Source organism: Marmota marmota, unplaced genomic scaffold, assembly GCF_001458135.2.
Source record: "Marmota marmota marmota unplaced genomic scaffold, marMar, whole genome shotgun sequence".
NCBI classification, from domain to species: domain Eukaryota; kingdom Metazoa; phylum Chordata; class Mammalia; order Rodentia; family Sciuridae; genus Marmota; species Marmota marmota.
The window spans coordinates 594,787-608,761 of record NW_026004731.1 but is presented as its reverse complement, the minus strand read 5'-3'; the positions used below and the strand labels follow the sequence as shown (position 1 = coordinate 608,761).

Genomic DNA, 13,975 nt, shown 5'->3' with positions numbered 1-13,975 from the left:
AAACAGTTAAAAACAGATAATGGTCCTGGTTATACTTCTACCTCTTTTAAACAATTTTGCTCATCATTTGGCATTACTCACATAACAGGAATTCCATACAATCCTCAGGGACAAGGCGTAGTTGAAAGAGCTCATCAAACTATTAAAACGTACTTATTAAAGCAAAAAGAGGGAATTGGAAAGGGGTATATATCCCCCAAAGATAAACTTAAAATAACCCTTTTTACTCTAAACTTTTAAAATTTGGATTCATCAGGACTCAGTGTTGTGGAAAGGCATATGTGTCCAAAAAATGTACATAAGCCTAAGGTACTTTGAAAGGATATTCTAACAGGACAATGGAAAGGTCCTGACCCAGTGATTGTCTGGAGTCGGGGTTCTGTTTGTGTGTTTCCACAGGGAGAACAGCAGCCGATTTGGATTCCAGATAGACTAACCAAAGTGATTTCTACAGACCAAAAAGAAGATGATTTGACTCAAATCCATAACAGCTGATATCCAGAGCTCCAGCTTGGCTATTCATACATCTGTGACAGTGATTAACCAGGATGCTTTTTTCAATATCTATTTTATTATTGCATTTTTCCACATCATAAAGTTCTATTTTATTTTTTGAGCTCATAGAGACCTAAGTTAATGTTTTTCTGATCAGTTTTATTTTTTCACTGTGGACTTTTTAAACATTGCAATAAAGATTTCGCCTGTGTAAAGCTACAAGGACTTTACTATTGTCTTATGTGTTGTATGTTATGTGTGCACACTTTTGTGTTTTGTGTTGTATGTCTGTGTGTGCATATGTCCATATATCATATATGAGGAGCCCTCATAAAAAAATGGATTTTAATGGTTTAATTTAAATTGGGTAGACAGCTGTTGAGGATTGTTTTAATATGTGTACAAATAAGGAGGTTAACAGACCTGTTTGTTTACTTTCACCTTTCCTTTTCATTATATTTAATAATTCTGTTCAGAATAATGTAATGTTACATAATTTCTTTTTAGCATCATAGCCAGAACTCCTATCTTCATCCCAGTACCGGTGAAGACAAAGATAAAACCAAACTATAGCTTCTTTGATAGCTATCACAGTAAACTGTATAAACTGATGCATCAATGAATAATAACTCAACAAGTAATGCTCAATCAAGGAGTCAATTTACTTTGGGAAGAAATGGACACATTGATAGATTCCTCTGCTTTGAACTGCTTGCAGAACTTGCCTGGACTATGTATAACTTGTATGCATTGTGAACTATCTGTTGGTGCAGCGAATTGTGGTAGTGCTGGCGTATCTTTGCTGATGGTGTCACCGGTGATACAATTTTTCCAAAGGAGTTGTCAATTGGCTTGGTGTCATGGCATTTCTGTATCCTCCTCCCTTCTGTTAGTGATTTAAACAGAAGGGGGGACCACTGTGGATCAAGGAAGGACCTCTGCAGGACGTGACACCTGAAATACATCTGATGATCCATTACATCTAACCAGGCTGACACCGCTAACATTCTGTTCCATTCAGAGTTTAACCCACAGAAGCTGGGTCAGAACAACAAATCCTACAAGATTACATTGAGCATATATTGGTAAATGATCACAGAGCAGAAATGAATTGCAAAGTTTTAACAAGGAGAGTTGAAGTGATATTATCACCACACAGTGTTCATGGGTACACTGGGCAGCTGGGTAGCTGGGTCCTCACTTCAGAGGGACAGCATTGCAGGTAGCTTCACAGTGTGTCCTAAGTGAACAAAAAAATAACAGACCTTCATAAGGTGGAGGTGACAACAGAGGAGAAAATTGGAATAGGGCTGGGAGGAGAAGAAAAAGTGAAAACAAAGATTAAAAAGAAGGGAAGAGCATTGGGGAGGAGGGACGAACAGGAAAGATGGATACGAAGAACTCACCAGCATTTCCTAAATCAAAATCCAAGACCAGTCAGAAGAGCCAGGGTCACTATCACAGCCAAGAGGATCCAGCCCAGGGCACTAGGAGGTGCTGCAGATTCAAGTGGACAGCAGGATATTGTTTGAATCTGCATCTACAGATTCCTTATTTTAAATTCTTCCATTCTTTGAATTATATATTTTTCTTCTTTTTTGATAGGAAATTTATCAATCCCAATTTTTTACCTGGTTCTCATGCTCTGCTAGAAGATATCCAACCATCTCCAGCCTGGGTCCCACTCTTACCACCCTAGTAGAGGACGAGGTCCTGCCCTCCTAGGCTTCTGTGCTTCACCCTGCAGGCCAGGCCAGCCGCCTCCCCAGCTGCCACATCCAGGGTTGCTTGGAGATACCACGTCTCATCACCATTGGGCAGGATATCACCTCTCTGAGTGCCCAGCTGCTCCTGTTCCCCTCACATCCACATCACCTACACAGTCTTTGGGTAGAAGCCGGACAAGTGGCACAGCAGCAGCAGATGGCCAGGCCCAGGATTGGGGCCACTGGACAGCCAGGTCTCAGGCTTCACTGCAAAAGACAGAAAACACATCCACACAGACTCTAACATAGACTAAGAGGTTCAGAACTCCCCATGAGACTACATGAATATATACTTCCCCCTTCTGGAAATGTCACTCGGATTCCTCAACTCTTTTTATCCTAAATTTGACTTCAAAACAGAAAAAATTCTTGGAAATTTAGGTACAAGACTGACCTTGTTGCTGGAGATGAGCCTTTCCTGCATCAAGAAGACCCAAGGTGAAACGTGGGAAGGTGTCACTGAGGAGCGTATGTATCCTATTTGTGTAGGCTTGGTTCACATTGAGTATTTCACAGGCTTTCTGGGCCTTTCTTCCACCCTTTGGAGATGGTGACCATGTTTTATTCTGGAAGCTCAGGAAATCATATCCTTGGATAGCTACATGCACAGAGCCTACCCAGGACTTCCCAGAGTGTAGTTCACAGCCTGCTGTCACCTGTAGATGAAAGGGATCTGGAGAAAAAGAGTATTGATTTAGAGGAGAAAAAAAGAAAAGGGAGGAAATGGAATGAGTGGAAGCAAAAGACTATAAAACCGAAGGGTGTTTGGGGAGTTTAAGTGATGGACCCCAGTGTGGTCTGTTCAGAGATTCACAGAAAGGGGAACTGGTAGGAGCTGGAAGTGGAGGAAGAGATGATAACATGAAGAAGGGAGGGAATTGTTCAAAGGTCATAGTGATGGTGTGAGGGTGAAGGACTTAAAGTGAGAGAGCTGAGACTTAACAAACTTGGGTGAATGTATCCATGGTCACTATGACAGTTCATACAGGGATGACTGAAGAGATTAAATGGGAAAGAAAACTACACTGTAAGGAGTCAAACAAAGAATGAAGAAGCTGAATTAAAAACTGGGGAGTAGTGTGGCCACAGGATGCCTCTGAGGGGAGATAATAAAACACAGCCCTGCAGCCAATGAGAGAGCAGTTAATAAGTAGCAAAAACTAAAGTTTTTGAAGAATCTGGTTGTGTTTATTGCACGTGCCGAGAGTGTGATTGCAGTTTTATTCTGAAGAGAGTGGAGTAAGATTCAGAGCAGAGTAGGCTGTTTCCCTGAGGAATAAGAGTTCACTGAGATGTCCCACTCCTCATCAATTTATTCTCCCAGCAAGGAAAGGGAACTCACCTTTAAACATTAATTGAAAAATGTAAAATTCCTGATGGTCACCGAAGTGTACATGGAAAAACTTTTCCAGATCTATCAACTCATTATTACTGAAGTTGCCCCTGGACCAGGGATACAGGTAAATGATGGTATTAGAGCTGCTGTTCCATCTGTGAGTCTGCAGCTCCCCCAACCAGCCTGAGCCCACATGTACCCAGGAATGGTCGTGAAAGGATTATGTCTGCATGAGATGATAGAAGACAGGCTCCTCCAATCCTGTGGCAAAAGAATAGATAAAATAGGCAGAAATGAAACATTTTGGAGGGAGAGAATTGGGAAAGTAGGTGTCAGAGTGGTAAGACTCAGAATCTGGAAAAGTGGAGAGCTACTGTTACCTTAGCGGACATCTGCTGGCCCCCAGGGTCCCATGCTCTACCAACAGCCTCCATGAGAGCACAGAGGGCTTAAGTAAGAACACACAGAATGGGGCCAGCTTGGTTCTCTCCAACTATGTGCAGGGGAAACTACCATCACCACATACACACACACACACATACATACACACACACATGCACACACACACCCATCTGGTTAGTTGCCCCAGTTCTTACAACCTTCATTGACACTGCCTGGTAAGAGAGCTCGAGCAAGAGGAGTAGCAGAAACAGCATGGCCCTTGCAGATGCTACTTCTTTCTCTCAGAGAAGTTGTTCTTTGATTTCTGTTCTAAATAAATCTACCCCACAGACCTCTCTTCTGACTTCCTTTTAACCAAAAACACACAACTTTTCTGCCTGAAACAGAGAAAATCTGTTCCCTTTCAAATCCCTGAGCACCTACTCAGTTTTCCATTTCCCCAAATATTCTGACTCTCTGCCCAGTCTTCCAACTTCTCTCATTGTTACAAACATCCATCCTGTTCAGTTTTCCCTAGTTCAACTGCTATGGAACAAGTCTTGTGTAGCACTGAAAAGTCACCTTACCACTAGGGACACTTCTTTTATTGCTGGATATGGAACCCAGGATCTTAAGCATTTCTCTTATTGTAATAAATTTGAATTATTCCCCCATGTATTCTCTTTCCTACACCACCCCCCACTCCACCTCATTCATATATCTGACATCACTGGTTACTTTATTTTCTTTTTCAGAAGCCCATATTATTGTCCTCTGAAATAGTATCACCTACTGAGTCTGTGGATCATGTATCCAGGGCTGGCTCTGTGAGGCATGCAGCCAATCTAGTAACACATTTAATTCTCTGTAATCCTACCTTGAATTTTATAGGAATTTTATTGAATTTGTGTTTCATAAATGAAGTTCAATGAAATTTGCATGGGAGCTCATAGGTCCATCCCCAGCTTATGAAGGGTTCTTACCCCCACAACCTTACCTGCATGGTCAGTACTTTTTTACCTGCTCCACAGTCTCTGGGACCTTGGTAACTCTATACTCTGCCTCTCCATCTCCATCCCGCCACCACTGCAGTAACCAGGTCTCATTGTAGGGGCAGGTTTGGCCAATTCTGCCATCAGCCTCTGCCATTATTTCATACCTTACAGGCACAAAGGGAGAATATGACATGCATCCAACAGTATTTGGGCAGAACATAAGTGCAAATATCCCATGCACAGCCTGAACCAAGTTGTTTTGTAACTGGTCAGGGTGAGCCTCTTGCCCACTCTTGTTCCATCACATGCATCTCCAAGTAATTTGATTCCAATTTCTCAGTGGTTACTCATGTGCCAAGTGTTGGGGGGACTGTTTGGGGAAAGAGATATTAACTATCCCATACAGTCTAGCAGCAGTAAGGATCATTGCATGTCATCATGGAGTGAGCCCCCTGCCTAAGAGTTCCTACAATAATCCTAATAGTATCCCTGTGCCCAAGAGATGTAACATTAAGAAACTAAATAAAAACACAGATGCATAACCTTCCATAGAAATGCAGAAGTTTTGTATTTTAGCGCCTTTAAAAGCACTCCCTCCCTTACCTTTTGAACACAAGCCTGCTATGATCTAAATCTTTATGTCTTCCCAAGTTCATATATTGGGATCCTGACCACCCAGTGGATAATATTAGGATATGGGGCCTCTGGGAAGTAATGAGGTCATGCAGTCTCAGCCCTCAGAAATGAGATTAGTGCCTTATAATAGGGATCCCAGAGAGACCAAATTACATTTCCACCACGTGAAGAAATATTCTGAAGATGCCTTTGATTAACCAAATGCAGGTCCCACTATAAAACAAATCTACCTTAATTTTGAACTTTCAAGACTCCAGAAAAAGTAATTTTCTAGTGGTTATAAGCCACCCAGTCTATGGCATGCTGTGATTGCTGCCAGAATGACTAGGACAAGTCTCCACATTTTCATTTTACCCTGGATCATAAAAAAACATAAGACTGCTGCTCGTGAGTGTGAGGTATGGAAAGCAAGGAGAAGATAGTTGGTTTGGGGGTACGGTACATAAGAGAGGGACAAAAATTAACTAAATAAGGAATGAGGTTCTGGGACCAAAATGTTGTGAGCTAATAAGAGAAACAAAGGATATAACAGATGCAGGAGAAAGAGAAAGAGGTGGTTTAGTGAGCATTTTTACTTCTGTGACAAAAGGACCTGAGAAGAACAATTTTAAGAATGAAAAGTTTATTTTGGGTCTCTGTTTCAGAGCTTTTAGTCCACATGTGGCCATCTTGACTACTCAGGGGCCAAGGTGAGGCAGGACATCATGGTAGAAGAGTGTGGCAGAGGAAAGCAGCTCTGGACACGAATACCCAGAAGCAAAGAGAGAGAGAGCTCTACTCATCGAGCACAAAATATATACCCCAAAGACATGTCCCAGGAACCCACTTCCCCAGCCACACCTACCAGCCCACAGTTACACTCAGTTAGTTCCTATCAAGAGATTTATGCACTTAAATATAAAGGGAGTGGAAGAAGAATTCAATGTTAATTCCACTCAACTTTCCCCCTGATCAGGGATGCAGGTAGCAGCTGGTGGTTGGGTCAGAGTCCCACTGAGGATCTGCAGCTCCCCAGTCCACTGCACCCCTGAGGAATGTCTCAGCTATGGAAGGTGAAAGGCAAGGTCTGAGGAGGACAAAGGAAAGGATGGAGACCATTGGGAGCTGCCTGGGGGAGGCTGAGAGCTGGGGGAGCTGAGAGAGAGCAACACTGTAGGAGAAAGTCAGGAGACAAAATAGGTGGGAAGTGACAAGGACCACAAAAAGGAAAAAAAAAATATTTGACAGAGGAAATGAGAGGTTATACAGATCATGGACAGTGGTATGCTCCCTGGTCACAGGAAAACATGAGGAAAATCCAGTGAAAAAGTTGTAGGCCAAATGGAACTCAGCCCAGCATCTCTGCTATCCCAGGGGCATCCATGATTCTTCTCTTTGTCACAAGCCCTTCCCTCAGGATTCCTTTTCTTGAATCATTGTTGCTTAGGGAACAAGCATGCTTATGCTCTTCCTGAAATGTCTCACTGTTGCTCCCCTGCACACCACCACATCTCCTGATATTCTCCTTCCCCACACAGCTTTCCTCCGACCCAGACATGAACTCCCCTCCCTACACAATCTCACTTTGCCATCTGACAGCTCCCACCTCACCAACACCAACCTCAGCTTCCCTCCTGAGAATCCCATGGCCTGTCACCCTTCCTGCCTGTACTGGGCTTCTCCTTTCCCCTTCCTCAAGTTTCTCTCTTGACCTTCTGACTTCCCTACATAGGGCCTGTGTATTTTTTTCTCTTACACCAAATTTCTTGCAGTAAAAGGACTTTCAGCCTGAGCTTCATGGTGATCTCCTGAAAGGGACACCTGCATTGAATTACTCTGGTCTCAATGTCCTTGTATGTAAAATGACTAGAAAGAACTGAATATTAACTATTATCCCTTGTGAGTCTGACCTTCTATGTGACTTGCTGTCCTCCCATCTCTTCTCATCTGAGTGTCCTCTCTTCCCCCTCTGTTTCTCTCTCCTTTCTTCTTCCTCCTGCTTCTTCACTTACCTTTAATCTCATTCTTCACTTAGATTCCATCTCAGCTCCCAGGGTCTCATCTCTGTTCTCTTGCTCCTATTCATTCAGTCTAACCTCAATCCTTCCTCCTTGGCTCCCTTTCCAAACCTAGAACAATAATTCATCACACAACCCTGAAAATCCTCTGTGAGAAGTCAGCACACATAGTGATGCAGTTGTGTCTGTCGAGGTGACCCAGGACATAGCTTAACAAGACATGATAGTAGAAAACACCCAGAAATGAGAGACTATATTTTAAATTGTTTCAAACACATAGCTGCATTTACAATGTAATAAGGGGATTTATTTTGGGGAAAAAAAGCAAAGAAATGTAAAACTGGAGGGGAAAATATCATCTGGCATCAGTGTACACAAGATATTGTTACACCCCAGTTCCCTAGTGGTCCCCTACTCTGGTCTTGTGGGTCTGAAGATAGGGTCTTAGTGGGCAAAAAATGTTGAAGTTGAAATGCAGGCTTCTTCTGTATGCTCAATTCTATGATGGAATAATCTAGAAAAACATCCATCCAAATATAAAGGAAAGGAAGCTAACTATATTTTTGCTGAATGCTAGTTGCTTTTGCTTTTCACGTTCTGAGAAATACAAATCACTGGTCTGAGTTAGAGTTAACAAATGTCTACTTGCATGATCCCGGAATAAAATGCATAATAACAAAAAAGTAAATGCAAATGTTTAACAACTCTATGAAACCTGGTAAAATTTAAAGCAAAGTTGAACAAGGGAACCCCCCCAAACAAGCTGTGCAGGATACACACACAAAGGCCTTTTTTAGCATTAGCTACAGTCCAAAACTAGAGGACAGAGATGGAAATAATCCACCAGGAATGGAAGTCATCAGACAAAATAAACAGTTTAGTTTAATCAAACAGATAGGAAATTATATTTGAAATGCTGAAAGTTATGAAGAAAATCATAGATGAAAAGAAAGTAAATAATTTAAAAAATAAAATAATGGCACATTGGTAAAGCAAATTTAACTTCTAAAATAACTGTTATTGCTATGATTACATAAAAATTTAAAAGGTGTGTTAAACAAAAGAAATTGAAATAATTTTGAAATACTTTTGAAACAGAAGATCTGAAAAGTTTTGTTTGTTTGTTTGTTTGTTTGTTTGTTTTGTAATTCAATGCAGATATAAAGGCTATGGAAAATGGAAAAGGCATTGAAAGATAGAAAGCCTAGCTGGGTGAGGCAGCTCCCACCATTGATTCCAGATACTTATGAACTGAGGAAGCAGGTATGAATATTTGAGGTCATCCTGGGCAATAATGAGATTCTGAGATTCTGTCTCTAAAGAAATAAAATTAAAAAGTGGTTCAGTAGTATACTGTCTTGGGTTTAAATCCCGGTATGTATGTATGTATGATATATATATATATATAATTGATATATATCAATATATATATATATATATATATATATATATATATATATATATATATANAAAGAAAGAAAGAAAGAAAGAAAGAAAGAAAGAAAGAAAGAAAGAAAGAAAGAAAGAAAGAAAGAAAGAAAGAAAGAAAGAAAGAAAGAAAGAAAGAAAGAAAGAAAGAAAGAAAGAAAGAAAGAAAGAAAGAAAGAAAGAAAGAAAGAAAGAAAGAAAGAAAGAAAGAAAGAAAGAAAGAAAGAAAGAAAGAAAGAAAGAAAGAAAGAAAGAAAGAAAGAAAGAAAGAAAGAAAGAAAGAAAGAAAGAAAGAAAGAAAGAAAGAAAGAAAGAAAGAAAGAAAGAAAGAAAGAAAGAAAGAAAGAAAGAAAGAAAGAAAGAAAGAAAGAAAGAAAGAAAGAAAGAAAGAAAGAAAGAAAGAAAGAAAGAAAGAAAGAAAGAAAGAAAGAAAGAAAGAAAGAAAGAAAGAAAGAAAGAAAGAAAGAAAGAAAGAAAGAAAGAAAGAAAGAAAGAAAGAAAGAAAGAAAGAAAGAAAGAAAGAAAGAAAGAAAGAAAGAAAGAAAGAAAGAAAGAAAGAAAGAAAGAAAGAAAGAAAGAAAGAAAGAAAGAAAGAAAGAAAGAAAGAAAGAAAGAAAGAAAGAAAGAAAGAAAGAAAGAAAGAAAGAAAGAAAGAAAGAAAGAAAGAAAGAAAGAAAGAAAGAAAGAAAGAAAGAAAGAAAGAAAGAAAGAAAGAAAGAAAGAAAGAAAGAAAGAAAGAAAGAAAGAAAGAAAGAAAGAAAGAAAGAAAGAAAGAAAGAAAGAAAGAAAGAAAGAAAGAAAGAAAGAAAGAAAGAAAGAAAGAAAGAAAGAAAGAAAGAAAGAAAGAAAGAAAGAAAGAAAGAAAGAAAGAAAGAAAGAAAGAAAGAAAGAAAGAAAGAAAGAAAGAAAGAAAGAAAGAAAGAAAGAAAGAAAGAAAGAAAGAAAGAAAGAAAGAAAGAAAGAAAGAAAGAAAGAAAGAAAGAAAGAAAGAAAGAAAGAAAGAAAGAAAGAAAGAAAGAAAGAAAGAAAGAAAGAAAGAAAGAAAGAAAGAAAGAAAGAAAGAAAGAAAGAAAGAAAGAAAGAAAGAAAGAAAGAAAGAAAGAAAGAAAGAAAGAAAGAAAGAAAGAAAGAAAGAAAGAAAGAAAGAAAGAAAGAAAGAAAGAAAGAAAGAAAGAAAGAAAGAAAGAAAGAAAGAAAGAAAGAAAGAAAGAAAGAAAGAAAGAAAGAAAGAAAGAAAGAAAGAAAGAAAGAAAGAAAGAAAGAAAGAAAGAAAGAAAGAAAGAAAGAAAGAAAGAAAGAAAGAAAGAAAGAAAGAAAGAAAGAAAGAAAGAAAGAAAGAAAGAAAGAAAGAAAGAAAGAAAGAAAGAAAGAAAGAAAGAAAGAAAGAAAGAAAGAAAGAAAGAAAGAAAGAAAGAAAGAAAGAAAGAAAGAAAGAAAGAAAGAAAGAAAGAAAGAAAGAAAGAAAGAAAGAAAGAAAGAAAGAAAGAAAGAAAGAAAGAAAGAAAGAAAGAAAGAAAGAAAGAAAGAAAGAAAGAAAGAAAGAAAGAAAGAAAGAAAGAAAGAAAGAAAGAAAGAAAGAAAGAAAGAAAGAAAGAAAGAAAGAAAGAAAGAAAGAAAGAAAGAAAGAAAGAAAGAAAGAAAGAAAGAAAGAAAGAAAGAAAGAAAGAAAGAAAGAAAGAAAGAAAGAAAGAAAGAAAGAAAGAAAGAAAGAAAGAAAGAAAGAAAGAAAGAAAGAAAGAAAGAAAGAAAGAAAGAAAGAAAGAAAGAAAGAAAGAAAGAAAGAAAGAAAGAAAGAAAGAAAGAAAGAAAGAAAGAAAGAAAGAAAGAAAGAAAGAAAGAAAGAAAGAAAGAAAGAAAGAAAGAAAGAAAGAAAGAAAGAAAGAAAGAAAGAAAGAAAGAAAGAAAGAAAGAAAGAAAGAAAGAAAGAAAGAAAGAAAGAAAGAAAGAAAGAAAGAAAGAAAGAAAGAAAGAAAGAAAGAAAGAAAGAAAGAAAGAAAGAAAGAAAGAAAGAAAGAAAGAAAGAAAGAAAGAAAGAAAGAAAGAAAGAAAGAAAGAAAGAAAGAAAGAAAGAAAGAAAGAAAGAAAGAAAGAAAGAAAGAAAGAAAGAAAGAAAGAAAGAAAGAAAGAAAGAAAGAAAGAAAGAAAGAAAGAAAGAAAGAAAGAAAGAAAGAAAGAAAGAAAGAAAGAAAGAAAGAAAGAAAGAAAGAAAGAAAGAAAGAAAGAAAGAAAGAAAGAAAGAAAGAAAGAAAGAAAGAAAGAAAGAAAGAAAGAAAGAAAGAAAGAAAGAAAGAAAGAAAGAAAGAAAGAAAGAAAGAAAGAAAGAAAGAAAGAAAGAAAGAAAGAAAGAAAGAAAGAAAGAAAGAAAGAAAGAAAGAAAGAAAGAAAGAAAGAAAGAAAGAAAGAAAGAAAGAAAGAAAGAAAGAAAGAAAGAAAGAAAGAAAGAAAGAAAGAAAGAAAGAAAGAAAGAAAGAAAGAAAGAAAGAAAGAAAGAAAGAAAGAAAGAAAGAAAGAAAGAAAGAAAGAAAGAAAGAAAGAAAGAAAGAAAGAAAGAAAGAAAGAAAGAAAGAAAGAAAGAAAGAAAGAAAGAAAGAAAGAAAGAAAGAAAGAAAGAAAGAAAGAAAGAAAGAAAGAAAGAAAGAAAGAAAGAAAGAAAGAAAGAAAGAAAGAAAGAAAGAAAGAAAGAAAGAAAGAAAGAAAGAAAGAAAGAAAGAAAGAAAGAAAGAAAGAAAGAAAGAAAGAAAGAAAGAAAGAAAGAAAGAAAGAAAGAAAGAAAGAAAGAAAGAAAGAAAGAAAGAAAGAAAGAAAGAAAGAAAGAAAGAAAGAAAGAAAGAAAGAAAGAAAGAAAGAAAGAAAGAAAGAAAGAAAGAAAGAAAGAAAGAAAGAAAGAAAGAAAGAAAGAAAGAAAGAAAGAAAGAAAGAAAGAAAGAAAGAAAGAAAGAAAGAAAGAAAGAAAGAAAGAAAGAAAGAAAGAAAGAAAGAAAGAAAGAAAGAAAGAAAGAAAGAAAGAAAGAAAGAAAGAAAGAAAGAAAGAAAGAAAGAAAGAAAGAAAGAAAGAAAGAAAGAAAGAAAGAAAGAAAGAAAGAAAGAAAGAAAGAAAGAAAGAAAGAAAGAAAGAAAGAAAGAAAGAAAGAAAGAAAGAAAGAAAGAAAGAAAGAAAGAAAGAAAGAAAGAAAGAAAGAAAGAAAGAAAGAAAGAAAGAAAGAAAGAAAGAAAGAAAGAAAGAAAGAAAGAAAGAAAGAAAGAAAGAAAGAAAGAAAGAAAGAAAGAAAGAAAGAAAGAAAGAAAGAAAGAAAGAAAGAAAGAAAGAAAGAAAGAAAGAAAGAAAGAAAGAAAGAAAGAAAGAAAGAAAGAAAGAAAGAAAGAAAGAAAGAAAGAAAGAAAGAAAGAAAGAAAGAAAGAAAGAAAGAAAGAAAGAAATAAAGAAAGAAAGAAAGAAAGAAAGAAAGAAAGAAAGAAAGAAAGAAAGAAAGAAAGAAAGAAAGAAAGAATTGGAAAAAAATTGACAAAACAAAAAGTTGTTTTTTGAAAAAGTAGATAAACCCCTGGCCATGCTAAAGAAGAGAAAAAGAGAGAAAACTCAAATTACTAAGATGAAGAAGTAAATATCACAATGGACATGTCTGAAATACAGAATATAATTAGAAACTATTTTGAAAATTTATATTCCCAAAGAATAGAAAATATTGAAGACATCAACAAATTTCTAGAGACATATGAAATACCTAAACTGAATGAGGAGGTAATATATGACTTAAACAGATCAATTTCAAGTAAGGAAATAGAAAACATCATCAAAAGCTTACCAACCAAGAAAATCCCAGTACCAGATGGATTCTCAGCTGAGTTTTACAAGACTTTCAAAGAAGAATTAACACCAATACTCCTCAAAGTATTCCATGAAATAGAAAAGGAGGGAACCCTTCCAAATTCATTATATGAGGCTAATATCACCCCGATATCAAAACCAGATAAAGACATATCAAGGAAAGAAAACTTCAGACCAATATCCCTGATGAACATAGATCCAAAAATTTTCAATAAAATTCTGGCAAATTGCATACAAAAAAATATTGAAAAGATAGTGCACCATGATCAAATGGGGTTCATTTCAGGGATATGAGGTTGGTTCAACATACAGAAATCAATAAATGTAATTCATCATATTAATAGATTTATATACAAGAATCATATAATCATCTCAGTAAATGCAGAAAAAGCATATGTCAAAATACAGCACACCATCATGTTCAAAACACTAGAAAAACTAGGGATAGTATGACATACCTCAACATTGTAAAAGGTATACATACTTAACCCAAAGCCAGCAACATCCTAAATTGAGAAAAAAATTGAAAGCATTCCTGCTAAAAACTGGAACAAAACAAGAATGTCCTCTTTAACCACTTGTGTTCAACACCATCCTTGAAACTCTAGCCACAGCAATTAGAAAAAAAAAAGAAATTAAAGTGATACAAATAGGTAAAGAAGAACTCAAATGATCACTATTTGCTGATGACGTGATTCTATATTTAGAAGATCAAAAAAAAAATTCCACCATAAAACTTCTAGAACTAATAAATATATTAAGCAAAGTAGCAAGACATAAAATCAACTCCCATAAATCAAACGGATTTCTATACATCAGTGGTAAATTTACTGAAAGAGAAATTAGGCCAACTACCCATTCACAATAGCCTCAAAAAAAAAAAAAAAAAAAAACACAACTTGGGAATAAATCTAAAAAAATAGCCGAAAGACCTCTACAATGAAAATTACAGAACACTAAAGAAATATATTGAAGAAACCTTAGAAGTTGGAAAAATCTCCCATGTTCCTGGATAGGCAGAATTAATATGTCAAAATCACCATATTGCCAAAAGCTTTATACAGATTAAATCCAGTTCCTAGTAAAATATCAATGACATTTTTTTTCTTAATTTT

General features: G+C 36.1%; 1 pseudogene; it reads right to left on the bottom strand.

Annotated features, from left to right (window-relative positions):
* Positions 1-2,190: 2,190 nt before the first annotated feature.
* Positions 2,191-13,516, bottom strand: LOC107160590 (annotated as a pseudogene).
* Between the last annotated feature and the right edge of the window lie 459 nt (positions 13,517-13,975).